Raw genomic sequence first — 14,564 nt, forward strand, 5'->3', positions numbered from 1 at the left:
ACACTCCGTACAACAGATTATCCATATAGAGGAGTTGACCTCCTCATTAGGAGGATTGCGGTCTGCCACCTGGTGAAGCGTTCGAACTGCTTTCAGGGTGCACAGTCTAACCCGTAGGTCACCGTTTTCAGGTAAAACTCTCCTATTAGTTCCTCAGGCTTTGCCCACCAGAGAATCCTAAGCCTGATCTGGTCCTCCGGTCTCAAAAGTATCTGCCGATACATCTTATCATCGTAATATCACTGGAGTATACATATGCAAACCTGCGTATTCTGGTGAGAATGTTGAAAATATGGTTTACACCTTTGGAAAAGGATGGATCATCTTTCTCGCCATTTGATATCGGACTGGAAGCATTGAAGACATTCTGCAATTTTGTCGAAGTGGCCTCCTGGCGAACCACACTTAAATACGGGATATAATATATTAGGTTGTTGCAAATGAAATGTCCGATATTTGAGTAAAACTTCAAAAAACTATAACTTTTATGAAAATTAATTTTATTAGTCAAAATAAGAACCAGCAGCTTCAATGCACTTCTCCCAACGAGATACAAGGGCATTTATTCCAGTTTCGTAAAAGTCTGGGTTTCTAGAGCTAAGAAATTCTTCAAAGGCACTTTTGACAGCTACTTCATTGCTGAATTGTTTCCCCGCCAAAAAGTGATCCAAATGCTTAAAAAAGTGGTAGTCGGTTGGCGAGAGGTCGGGTGAATATGGTGGATGAGGAAGAGTCTCATATCGTAATTCATTTAATTTTTGGACCGTCATTCTGGAAACATGAGGTCGGGCGTTATCATGGAGCAGTATCACTCCATCTTTGTTGACCAATCTAGGCCGCTGAACACGTAATTTCTTGTGCATTTCATCAAGTTGGGCACAATATTTCTCCGCATTAATTGTTTCACCACGCTCCAAAAACGAATAATGAATAATTCCAGATGCAGACCACCAAACAGTTACCATTACCTTCTTCGGGTGAAGGCTCGGTTTTGGCATGTGTTGTGGAGGCTGATCGGCATCTAGCCATTGCGCTGATCTGCGACGGTTGTCGTACAATATCCACTTTTCATCGCATGTCACTATTCTGCGCAAAAAGGGATTGTTCCTGTTGCGGTTGAGTAGAGAACTGGATATTTCCATTCGCAGCGCCATGTTTTGCTCGTTGAGTTCATGCGGAACCCACTTATCAAGCTTCTTCACCTTCCCAAGCTGTTGTAAGTGCCGAGATACTGTCGAATAGTGTACGCCTATTTTCTCTGCAATGTCACGAATCGATGATCGGGGATCAGATTCCACTATCAAACGCAACTCGTCGTTGTCGATCGATGGTCCTGGGTGTCCACGAGGTTCACTTTGGAGGGTCATGTCGCCTGATCGGAATTTTTCGAACCACCGCTGTGTCGTTCGTTCGTTTGCTGCGTCAGCTCCAAATGCTCTGCAAATGTTTCTGGTTGCCTCCGCTGCGTTGTGACCAAGTTTAAATTCATATAGAAAAAGTAGACGTTTTTGACTGCCTTCCATGCTTGTTTCTTTGAGTTTTACTTGGAACTTCAATGACGATTGAAACTGAAACGACTCCTTGATCGAACGAACGACTACTTATACTCAATTATCCCATACCACCAGAGTCACCTTGCGGCAGTTTTAAACATTAAAATCATAACTAACTTCACTTCATTGAAAAATCCGACATTTCATTTGCAACAACCTAACACCTCGCCACTAGTGTCAGCCTGAAGACCCATTGGGACTTCAGCCATGTGGCCCAAATTCAAACATTCTCTCATAAACTCATCCGATTTTAGCTTGTGGTCTTTGTTTTTCAACCACCTTTTCTCCTGACCGAGATAGTGGTGCACAGCCATGTGGTAGGAGTTTCCTAGCTTAATATTATCTTGTCGCCACGGGGTCGGTACCACGTAACGGCCATCATTCTTTCGGTAATGACTCTTTACGAATAGATCCTCACAAAAATTTCGTCATCTATGCGATTAGATTCATCTCTACTTAGGGGCATATCCCAAAAAGCCCTTATGTCCCCTTCCCATTTCTTGATAGTGACATGCGTTGAGGTGAACTTCGATACCGAAGATTCCGCCGGGCCAGACACTATCCATCCCAACTTCGTGTTCTAGAGCAGGAAACTATCTACGGTTTCTACTCCATTCACGAAAAGATGTGGAAGGATACTATACCCCAATAAAACTGGAACATAAGATGCATGTTCCGTTACGGGGTCCGCCAACTTCTTCCCTTGAAACAACGCCTTTACTTGCTGCGAGACCTGTGGAAGGGAACCTTTAGTTAGCCGTCTGACTACTAGCGCTTTAGTGCTAACCTCGAAACCATCGTCCAATTTAAGGGTCAGACACACAACCGCTGATACTTTCCCTGCTGACACACCACCTACCCCCGAAATTTCGATGTTGGCCTTTTTCTTTTTTAACCGAAGTTTCTGTACTAGATCTTCGGTTATATAGTTGCTCTGACTGCCTTGATCGATCAAACATCGAACTGGAACAGCATGTCTTTCTCTTGCCTCTAGCTTAACGACTGCTGTTGGAAGAACAGCTCCCGACCATGACAATGCTGTCGAGTTTTCGGCATGATGAACAGCAGAAGACGGATTATCCCTTTGCACGGATGCATGGCAGTAAGATATTGCCCTTTGCTTCCCCATACATAAGAAGCATTTAGTCCACTTTCTTGTTCCACCATCTGATTTGGAGAGCAAGGTTATCTCTCCTCCTTCTCCGCAGTTTGCACAGTGTCTCCCGAACCTCTTCAACTTTTAATACCCGCTTCTGCTGGCCTTCAATGATCTCCTGGATTTCCATTTTTATTATACCAATCTCTTTCAACTGGCGGTCAATTAATTAATTTTAATATTTTCGTTTCGCACGGACAGTTTATATCAACTACAGATAGAAAATGTGGGAGGCGCAACACTATAAGGACCTTTCCTTTGGTCTAAACGCGTCCACGTAACAACAACAATAATTTTTAAAATTTCCGTTTCGCAGGGAAAATATATATGAGCGCAACACAATAAGGAACTTGCCTTGGGTCTGAACGCGCCCCCGTATTAACAACACCGCAGAAATTCACACCAACGATGTTAGAGTGTCGTTAAAGAAACGTGGGAGGCGCAACACTATAAGGACCTTGCTTTGGGTCTGAACGCGCCTACGTATCAACAACACCACCGAAATGAACACCAACAATACTAGAGTGTCGTTAGAGAAACGTAGGAGGCGGAAAACTATGCGGACTTCGCCTTGGGTCTGAACGCGCCCACGTATCATCAATAACACAGAAATTCACACCAACGATGCTAGAGTGTCGTTAGAGAAACGTGGGAGGCGCGGGAATAGGCAACATAAATATATATATATATATAGTTAAAAAAGCCCACGGACCCTCTTCCCGCCCAACCGGACCGAGGGGCGACCAACCTAAGGATGGGCTGAAGGCAACATCCAAAGGCTCGCATCACAGCGATCATGCGTTTTAACGCAAAGTGTGTGCGACCATGCGAAAATGTATTATTACATCCCGATTGTCGCAAACACTTCAGCCAATGACGCGGAGGTTCTACACTACAGAGACATGGATCTTATATCGAAGACAGTGCGGATCAAGACTAAAATCCATTACGTCAGATTCTTGCCGGACAGGATTCTTCGGACTATAGCACAGGTTGCAAGGATAACCGCCTTTTGCATCTCCATGTATAGTCCAGCCCTAAGATCGAGCGTTTTCAGCGCTTTATGTAAGCTCTGCGGGACTAATCCCGTCGCTGAAATTACTACTGGGACTACTTCGATCTTTTGTAGTCTCCAGATCTGCTTCACATCGTCTGCCAAGGGGCCGTAGTTCCGGATTTTTTCGTGCTGTTTTTCAACAGTGTTCCGGTCCAACGGTACGGCTACATCGATTATAAAGCACGCTCGTTCTTCCTTCAGAAACAGAACTAGATCGGGTTTGTTATGATTAACACTGTGGTCAGTGTCAATAGTGTGATCCCACAGCAGTTTGACCCGATCATTTTCCAAGATTCTCTGCGGAGTATACTTATAGTAAGGATGGTAAGTTGCCACTAAGTTATACTTCCACGCAAGGTCTTGATGGTGAATCTTGCAGACGGAGTTATGACGATTGGTGTCCTCGGTACTGCTCAACATCCTGCACGCAGATGTTATGTGCTGGATGGTCTCCTCTTCACAGTTGCATAACCTACAACTGGAGTTGGTGATTGAGGAGTCGTGAATTTTTTGTTGGGAGCGAAGCATCCTGAATTGAAGTTAGGAATGCTTCGGTCTCATAGAAGAGTACACCATTAGTCAACCATTTGTTGGAGGCTTCGATGTCAATGCCTGACAACAACAAATTTTTTATATGACCTCCGTGAATGGGTTTCTCTTTCCACATGTCAATCTTCTGTTGGACTGAAGTAACATTCGACATGGGATCCCATTCTCTGCTTCTCAAGTTCAAAGCAGATAGTTTATTATCTGCCATGACGGTAGCCTGATGTATTTGGCTAGAGGATTGTTTCTCATAGAAAAACTCACGAAGAGAATGCACTTGATTGTAGGGCAACGTTTTTAAATCAAGTACCCTCCTTCCTCCCTGATGACGTGGGATAGTGATACTCAATTTTTCGGCAGCTCTATTGAGCATGTTGTTGTTTGCAAGAACTACCCTTACCTGTCTATTGACAGATTCTAAATCAGTATTACTCCGGTGTATCACACCGAAAGTGTATAGAAGGACGGGAATGGCGAAGGTGTTGATTGCCATGATTTTATTTTTCCCGTACAGCTCAGTTTTAAGGACAAGATCCAGACGCCGTTCAAATTCCCCCAGCAACTTAGATTTGATTATTGCCACTGCAGGTGTTCTTGCTTGCAATATGCCGAGGTACTTGTAGACGTCGTCCGAATCCATACCCTCACTTCGGATGTTATTTTGGCTGTATCCTTCGTTGTCGGTGTGCTTTCCCCGAACAATTGTTTTTATGCGACATTTCTCCAAACCCAACTGCATGCCGATATCCCTGCTGAACTGGATGGTGATGTCCAGCAAGGAGCGAAGTTGGTTCTCGTCTTTGGCATACAATTTGATGTCGTCAATGTTCATTAAATGGCTTAATGTACATTTCGACAATATGCCGTGCTTGACTTGGAACCCGTATCTGCTTTCATGCAAAAGATGGGATAACGGATTCAAAGCCAAACAAAACAACAGTAGGCTTGGAGAGTCGCCTTGGAAAATGCCACCCCTGATTGGTATCTCTCCTGATGTTTGTGAGGATACCGATAGCTTCGTGCTCCAATTCTTCATTACTGTTCTCAGAAGAAGAACGACATTCGGGTTGATTTTATACAAGCGTAACACTTGTAGTAACCACGAATGTGATATGGAGTCAAAAGCTGATTTATAATCGATGTAGGCTGTCGAGATATTTCGTTTCAGCCAGAAGTTGTGAACCTTGTCAACTCCTGGCGCCTTCCAGTTACCTGCGTTGTCAAGGGCTGCTTCAACTTCGACTTCAGTTACGTCAGGCATGGTCATTCCGGGGAGGGCTTCGCATGAACGCATAAGGTGTGGGAGCGACGCTGCTTCTAAATTGCAACGGCTGGATTCGCTCCAAACACTTCTCCAGAAGTCTTCTGCCTGATTCAGATCGAGGTTACTTTCCCTATTTGAGTTGGTGAGCATACCGCAAGTTTCTGCTTCAGCACCTCAAGGATTTCTTCGATTGATGTAGAATCTGCATCCTTCCAGGACGAAGTCCAATCAAAGGAGGGAGGGGTTACATGTAACGCTTACCCTATAAAAGAAACATCAATAACTCATAATAAGATAAGCCTGAGTATCCAACACTTGAACCATAAACAAGAAGTCGTTATCTAATAACTTAAACACTTTCAGAGACTTAGGAATATAAAATGCATATTCAGCTATGAGTTATTGAAAGAATAGAGTTACTGGGAAAAATTAGAGAAAGAAAGATCACAAGATCAGCAAATTGTGCCCTTTGATAAGAAATAGTATTTAAGCAAGAATTGTTCAAAAGATAAGTTAGTTCTAGAGGAAACTTTGACAGCGCAACCAACGAATAAAGATTATCTTCTCTAACTGTGCGAAACTAATTAACCAACAAACAACCGTAATAATCGGGCAACCTACTCAAAAATAAAAATAACTACAAATCAGTTAATAAAAATAGGGCTAGCATTGCCACAGGAGAATATTCCGAATATTCTCTGCCAACCAGGTTAGAAAAAACTGAGTTGGAATAAAATAAAATAAACACAATAACACCCATAGTTATTATTAGTGCTAATACCTTCAGAAAGCACCTGGTGGGGCGGTACGCGTACGGGAGCACTGAAGTCCAGTAAATCCAATCATAAATCCAGTTCATCGAGAACATTACTGCGGATCTCGACCTAGTAGATCTAGGTAACGAAAAACGAAGGTAAGACGTAAATCTACACAAAAGTACCTTTACCGAGGCTCTTCACCAACCCAAAACACCGAAACGAGGAAGAATTAATACAACATAATAAAATCAAATCACCAAACAAAATTGGAAATGGCATATCAACCAAATACATCAAGTTCAGGGACAACAAATGAATCTCAACCCTTCACATTACCAATAATAGAAGTCATAAGGAGAGCAGAAAATGCGCCAATATTTGAAGGAGACAAACAAGCCTTACACATGTGGATTACATATGTGGAAAAAATTCTACAAATGGCAGAAATAGGAGACAAAAGAAACTTTGTATATGGAATCCTCATCCAGCGAATAAAAGGACCAGCACAAAAACTATCATATATTTAAGTTTACCTGATAAAGATTGGTATTCTGTAAAAGATAGGTTTTGACAGGAATTTGGAGTATCGGACTCATACGAATCCTTACTTCGCAAATTAGCAAAAACTACCAGTTATAACGAAAAACAAAAAAGAAATTACCTTATATACACAACTTATAACAGACTATTAAATGCAAAAAACACATTTCATTTAAAATACGAACAAGATCCCAACATACTAGAAGCTCTTGCCTATAATCATAAAAACTTAGACAAAATTATCCTAAGTAAATTTCAAGCAGTAATACCCCGAGCAGAAGCATGGGCAGTAAACTCAATAAAACCAAATAATATTACAGAAGCTTGTAATTATATAATATAATAGCAGACAGAATTGACTCGATGGCAATAAAACAAGACCTTATACCGTACAAATATAAACCAAGGAACAACTATAATAACTCCAACTACAATAAAACTTATTAAAACCCATATAAGACTGTAGACAATCAAAAATCAGCCTAGACCAAGAATGCTTACAACAATTCGAAAGAATAAAACCAGATACCCCAATAATAATAAACGGATTAGGAGGAAATTTCAATGTACAATTTAAAATGAAGACGGAGATGCCCAAAGAATTCAACATGCCATCCAACCACAAAATTCTATGGAATATAATGAACTTCTCAGGAAAATCATTTAAGGGAATAATCGGTCAAAATCTACTTCACCCATTAGGAGCAATAATCGATATATTTAATGGTACAATAGTCATAAACGGGAACAAATCAAAATTCAATTACGCAACCCCGGAAGAACTAAACGTTCAAACCACTGAACCAATCAAAGACCAAAAATACGGAAAATTAAAAGAAAACTTTCTTTTAAGGAACAACAGTCTCTCACCAAAATCCTAAAAAATTCAGCAAACTCCTATACAAGGATGGAGAATTATTAACAGCTACCTGCCAAACCAAGCATAAGTTAGACCTAACTTCCGAAAAACCTATCTACACCAAAATTTACCGTTTTCCACCCATTCACGAAAAAGAAGTAAATAGACAAATAATGGAGATGTTAGAACAAAAAATCATTCGCAAATCTAATTCACCCTATAATTCCCCAATCTGGATTGTACCCAAAAAACAAGACAATTCCAACTTACCCAAATGGAGAATAGTCATAGACTACAGGAAATTGAATGAAATCACAATAGAAGACAAATTTCCAATCCCTAATATTGAATCACTATTTGACAAACTTGGTAAAGCACAATATTTCACCACCATTGACCTAGAAAAAGGGTTCCATCAGATAGAGGTAGAAGAAAAAGATCGATATACAACGCCGTTTTCAATTCCTCAAGGTCACTTCGAATTCAATAGAGTGCCCTTCGGTCTAAGAAACGCACCTGCAATACATAAATACATAAACAAAATATGTGTAGTATACCTAGATGATATATTAATCTTCGCTACTTCCCTGGAGGAAATGGAACAAAACAACCAGAAAATATTTTCAAAACTTCATAACCTTAAAGATCCCGATTCAAAAATTCTAAGATGAAAAATCAAGCTTAATGAGTATAATTTCGATGTAAATTACGTGAAAGGTAAAGAAAATCAAATCGCTGATTTCTTAAGCCGCATAAACACGAATAGAAACGAAATCTATTACCAAAGCAACGTCCCTTCAGACTTAGCAATTCATTCAGGCAGAGAGGAATTAAAAGATCATATCCCCATTAGTGAAAGAATTGTAAACGCCTGTAAAAATCAAATTATAATAGTAAGAAAAAAGCAAAACGAACTAAAAATAATTAACAAGAATAGACATGTATTCATTGATGAAACAGATCTCGAAAACGTAGACCTAATAACGGAAATTCTAAAACGAAACATACCAGAAAATGGAAAAATTGGTATATACAGCGAACTAAACTACCCAGAATATAATAAAGTTCAGAAAGAGATCATAAAACTATTCAGTAATAATAAAAAGCTGAAATTCATAAAATACAGCAAGCGAGCAATTGATCTTCTAGATCAAGAGCAAACACTCAGAATCATTAAGACCGAGCACGATAAAAACCACCTAGGAACCAACAAAACATACCTAGAATTAAAAAATAAATACTACTTCCCCAAACTAGAAAAGTTGATAAATGAATATATAGACAACTGCGAAACATGTGGAAAAACAAAGTATGGCAGAAAACCATACAAAACCAAGTTTGAGATATCCGAAACCCCTGAAAACGTAAATTAAATAATATACATCGACCTGTATATGAATAAAAATAAAACTTCTTTTACAGCAATGGACAAATTTTATAAATTTTTATATGTAAAATTTACCCTCGACAGAAACGCAGTAACATTACAGAAAGTAATGCAAGAATACCTAACAATAATGGGAAAACCAAAGAAAATTACAACGGATAATGAATTCGACATAATAACCTTACAACAATAGCTTAAACACAAGGACATCGACGTACATATTCCAGTACCTGGATCACACACTGGAACGGCAGATATTAACAGATTACAAACACCCTTACAGAAAAAATTAGAACACTTCAGATACTAAACAAACAAAAAGACTAATTAATAGTATTTAGAAGCAGCAGAAGCTTATAACAATATAACCCATTCCACAACAGAACATAAACCAGTAGAAATCCAATTTGGACACATAAATAAAGACAAATTACTTGAAAAACTGAAAAACAAAAAAGACAAATGGATCGACAAACTCAACAAGAAACGAGAAGACATACCAGACATAAACAACAAACAATTATTCATCAAACAAACAATTAGACGAAAAAACGACCCATCATACAAACTTCAGGAAATAGACAAACACGAAAATAATCAAATAATCCGACAAAAAGATAACAAAAAAATAAACTTCGATCGTATAAAAGGAAAAACTAAATACTTTAAAGATAAAGAACAATTATTCTCCCCACAACAAAGAGAAGAGACTAATGCTAAATACCTCATAGAAAAATTCGGACTATCCCTATACGAAAACGATATACAAACCCTTGATAAAGAAAATTGATAATATAATAAATGTCTATCTAAATCTCATAAAAAACCATAATGAAGAGAATAAACTCCCCAAAATTCTAATTTTCAATACATTTTTCATCAACAAACTCATAAAAGATGGATACAATTCAATCAGAAGATGGACAAAAAACGAAAACATTTTTAAATACAATCTCATCCTAATACCCACTCATGTAGGAAACAACCACTGGACTTTGATAGTAGTAAATAACAAAACCAAAACAATCTCTAACTACGACTCATTAGGAAACAACAGTAACCACACCCTATTAAAATTACAAGATTACCTTAAATCAGAATCCCTTGACAAATTAAAACAAGAATTAACAGAAAACTATATTTCCATCAACGAGATAAACAATTATTATTGCGGAATCTACACTCTTAAATTTGCAGAACTAATAGCCCAGAATAAACGACTAGCATTCACACAGAATAACATACCCCTGTTCAGAAAACAAATAAAACAAAACATCCTAAACCAAAAAATAACCATCAAATAATTAAAAGCGTAAATCAGCAAATTTCAATCAACAATAGAATCGAAACACAAATTCAAAAACTAATAAATACGGTAAAAGAAGATCGAGCACTCATTGAACAAAAATTACAAGAAAATTCAGAAGAAACCCAATACTTATCAACACTAATAAATATACAAATACTGCAAAACGAAATAGAAATACTGCAGGATAATTTAATGTCAGCTAGAATAGAATTAATGAGCAGAAACATTTTAACGAAAGAAGAAATCCTTGATTTTAGTATTGATATAAACAAACTTAAATATGTGAAATTGGCACTAGCTTCAAATAAAATTAAGCCAACAGAATTACTATTTATAATTAAAATTCCCAATAATATTGTAACTCTTTATAAATACATTGTACCTGATAAAACAACATATGAAATAAAATTTGAACCCAGTAATATTGTAAAATATAAAAACAAATCCTACCATTACAAAAACGAAGATTATGTAAAGGATCTAAAACAAAGCAGATTATGCTTCCATTTAAACGAAACATGTACCAAAATTAAAAGAACAGAAGGATATATAATATTACAGAAATAGAAACAGGACTTATAATCACAGTACAACAAAAAACTGATTGGCATAGTAATTGCGACGAGAGAAAACAAAAAGATTCGGGTAATTTCCTATTTAATTTTGATAATTGTTCAATAAATATAAATAAAATAACTTTTCATAACCATATACCTGAATACAAATCTAGAATCATCATACCAATCATTATTAATACCTCAAAACATTATCATCAACCCACTTGGGAACAAATTAACGAATTTCAAATAGAAAACTTCGAAAAAATAACAGAAATCCAATATACAGGAGAGAAAACAATAATTTCAACTTCGATTGTACTTTTTATAATCATAATAATGATCACTCTTACATTCTATTGCTACTGTAAATTAAACAAGAAACAAATCATCAAACATAATACCTAAAAGTAAAAATCAGCCAATAAAATCCAATAAAGATGTAGAATCTGCATCCTTCGAGGACGAAGTCCAATCAAAGGAGGGAGGCTTTACATGTAACGCTTACCCTATAAAATAAACATCAATAACTCATAATAAGATAAGCCTGAGTATCCAACCAAACAAGAAGTCGTTATCAAATAACATAAACACTTTCAGAGACGGAGGAATATAAAATGCATATTCAGCTATAAGTTATTGAAAGAATAGAGTTACTGGGAAAAATCAGATAAAGAAAGATCACAAGATCAGCAGTTTGTGCCCTTTGATAAGAAACAGTATTTAAGCAAGAATTGTTCAAAAGATAAGTTAGTTCTAGAGGAAACTTTGACAACGCAATCAACGAATAAAGATTATCTTCTTAAACTCTGTTGTTTTTTTCCCACTCGCGGGAAAAGGCAACATAAGTATATATATATATATATAGTTAAAAAAGCCCACGGACCCTCTTCCCGCCGACCGGACCGAGGGCCGACCAACCTAAGGATGGGCTGAAGGCAACATCCAAAGGCCCGCATCACAGCGATGATGAGTTTTAATGCAAAGTGTGTGCGACCATGCGAAAATGTATTACTACATCCCGATTGTCGCAAACACTCCTGCCAATGACACGGAGGTTCTACACTACAGAGACATGGATCTTATATCGAAGATAGTGCGGATCAAGACTGAAACCCATTAGGTCAGATTATTACCGGACAAGACTCTTCGGACTATAGCACAGGTTGCAAGGACAACTGCTTTTTGCATCTCCTTGTATAGTCCAGCCCTAAGATCGAGCGTTTTCAGCGCTTTATGTAAGTTCTGCGGGACTAATCCCGTCGCTGAAATTACTACTGGGACTACTTCGATCTTTTGTAGTCTCTAAGTCTCCTTCATATCGTCTGCCAAGGGGCCGTAGTTCCGGATTTTTTCGTGCTGTTTTTCAACAGTGTTCCGGTCCAACGGTACGGCTACATCGATTATAAAGCACGCTCGTTCTTCCTTCAGAAGCAGAACTAGATCGGGTTTGTTATGATTAACACTGTGGTCAGTGTCAATAGTGTGATCCCACAGTAGTTTGACCCGATCATTTTCCGAGATTCTCTGCGGAGTATACTTATAGTAAGGATGGTAAGTTGCCATTAAGTTATACTTAAACGCAAGGTCTTGATGGAGAATCTTGCAGACGGAGTTATGACGATTGGTGTCCTCGGTACTGCTCAACATCCTGCACGCAGATGTTATGTGCTGGATGGTCTCCTCTTCACAGTTGCATAACCTACAAGTGGAGTTGGTGATTGAGGAGTCGTGAAGAATGTACCGTTTATAATTTTTTGTTGGGAGCGAAGCATCCTGAATTGAAGTTAGGAATGCTTCGGTCTCATAGAAGAGTACACCATTAGTCAACCATTTGTTGGAGGCTTCGATGTCAATGCCTGACAACAGCAAATTATTTATATGACCTCCGTGAATGGGTTTCTCTTTCCACATGTCGATCTTCTGTTGGACTGAAGTAACATTCGACATGGGATCCCATTGTCTGCTTCTCAAGTTCAAAGGAGATAATTTATTATCTGCCATGACGGTAGCCTTTTAACTTTAATAGTCCAATTCTTTGCAAACCACAATTTTTAGGTACACCGGAACATAGACTAGGTTTTTACAATCAATACTCGATAGATTTAATCATTAGACTTTATTAATTAATTTATTTTAAGAATCAATAAGAATGAAGTGACTATTTACACGTTAGAGGCAGAAGAGAATTATCTCGCTTCATGTGCTTCTTTTCCGCCCCTAACTCATGGCACACTTTTCTCGCTAGGCTTCCACTCCCGTGGCGAGCTCTACAAAGTGGATAGTTCCGCGCCATCTATTTGTTCGCATTCGCAACATTCGAAATAAATTTCGAATGCTGCGAATCCTGCCGCGCCACATTACTCCGCCCCCAGATGAAACCTAGGGGTTTCGGCGACTGAGCCCGGAACTTCGTTCACCGTCAATCCACAAAACGGACACGACGCTGCTTCGGGGCGGACACGGGTTTCAGCCTGGACAGAGAGACCGCCTTCCTGATCTCGTGCTGGAAGAAATGTTCTCCCCGCTCGAGAACGCGGTACGGGCCCTCATATGGAGGCTGCAGCGGCTTCCGGACGGCATCCGTCCTGACCAGAACGTGCGTGCACGTGTCCAGTTCCTTGGGCGAACAGGCAGGTGTGGACGAGTGTCGGGTGGGTGGTGTGGCTTTTATGCGTCGGAGATTGTCTCTCAGCAGACGCACCAACCCCGACTCTGTGAGACCTGATCTCTTGTCGAAGACCGGATCGCTTGGGAGTCTCGGGTTCTCCCCCTATACCAGCTCTGCGGGGCTGGCAGCAAATTCCTCTCGGCGGGTTGTACGTTGGCCGAGTAGGACGAGAGGCAAGACTTGGGACCAGGACGGATCGTCGCGTGCCATAATGGCGGCTTTCAGCGTCCGGTGCCAACGTTTTAGCATCCCATTGGATTGCGGGTGGTATGCAGTAGTCCGCTGGCATTTAAAACCAGGGAGTTTGCCTAACTCGGAGAAAAGGGTGGACTCAAATTGCATTCCCTGGTCAGTGATGACCACTGCAGGGACGCCAAAGCGGGGTATCCACTCTCGACAGAGGGCTTCGGCACAAGATTGCGCCGTAATGTCTTTCGGAGGTATTGCCTCAGGCCACCGCGTAAACCTGTCGATGATTGTGAGACAATACCTATAACCGTGCGAGTAAAAAGGAAACTTCTTTTCGACGCGAGTGTTAAAACTGTTCTAACTACACGGCAGGCCGAACCCACAAATTCACGCACGTACAAAGAAATCAATTCGTTGTTGGAAAGGCATGAGTTAATCAATAGAGGACTATCATCACCGATTGAAGGTAAAAAGGCTATCAATTCCAGATTTGCTTGGAATCGGAAGCTCAAGGAATAGCTTGTTTGGATCACAAACCGGATCAATATCCCCTTCACCGAACAATTATGCTTCGCTTATGACCAGTTCAACCGGATCGTCAATATCGCCCGGCATTAGCATGTCGTCAACGCAGAATTTTGACGCTTTTTCGTTCGATAACATTGACCTTTGAAGGTATTTTAGCACGTTGTCAACTTACGATATTTTTCTCCTTCAA

The sequence above is a fragment of the Hermetia illucens genome, chromosome 7, assembly GCF_905115235.1.
Source record: "Hermetia illucens chromosome 7, iHerIll2.2.curated.20191125, whole genome shotgun sequence".
NCBI lineage: Eukaryota > Metazoa > Arthropoda > Insecta > Diptera > Stratiomyidae > Hermetia > Hermetia illucens.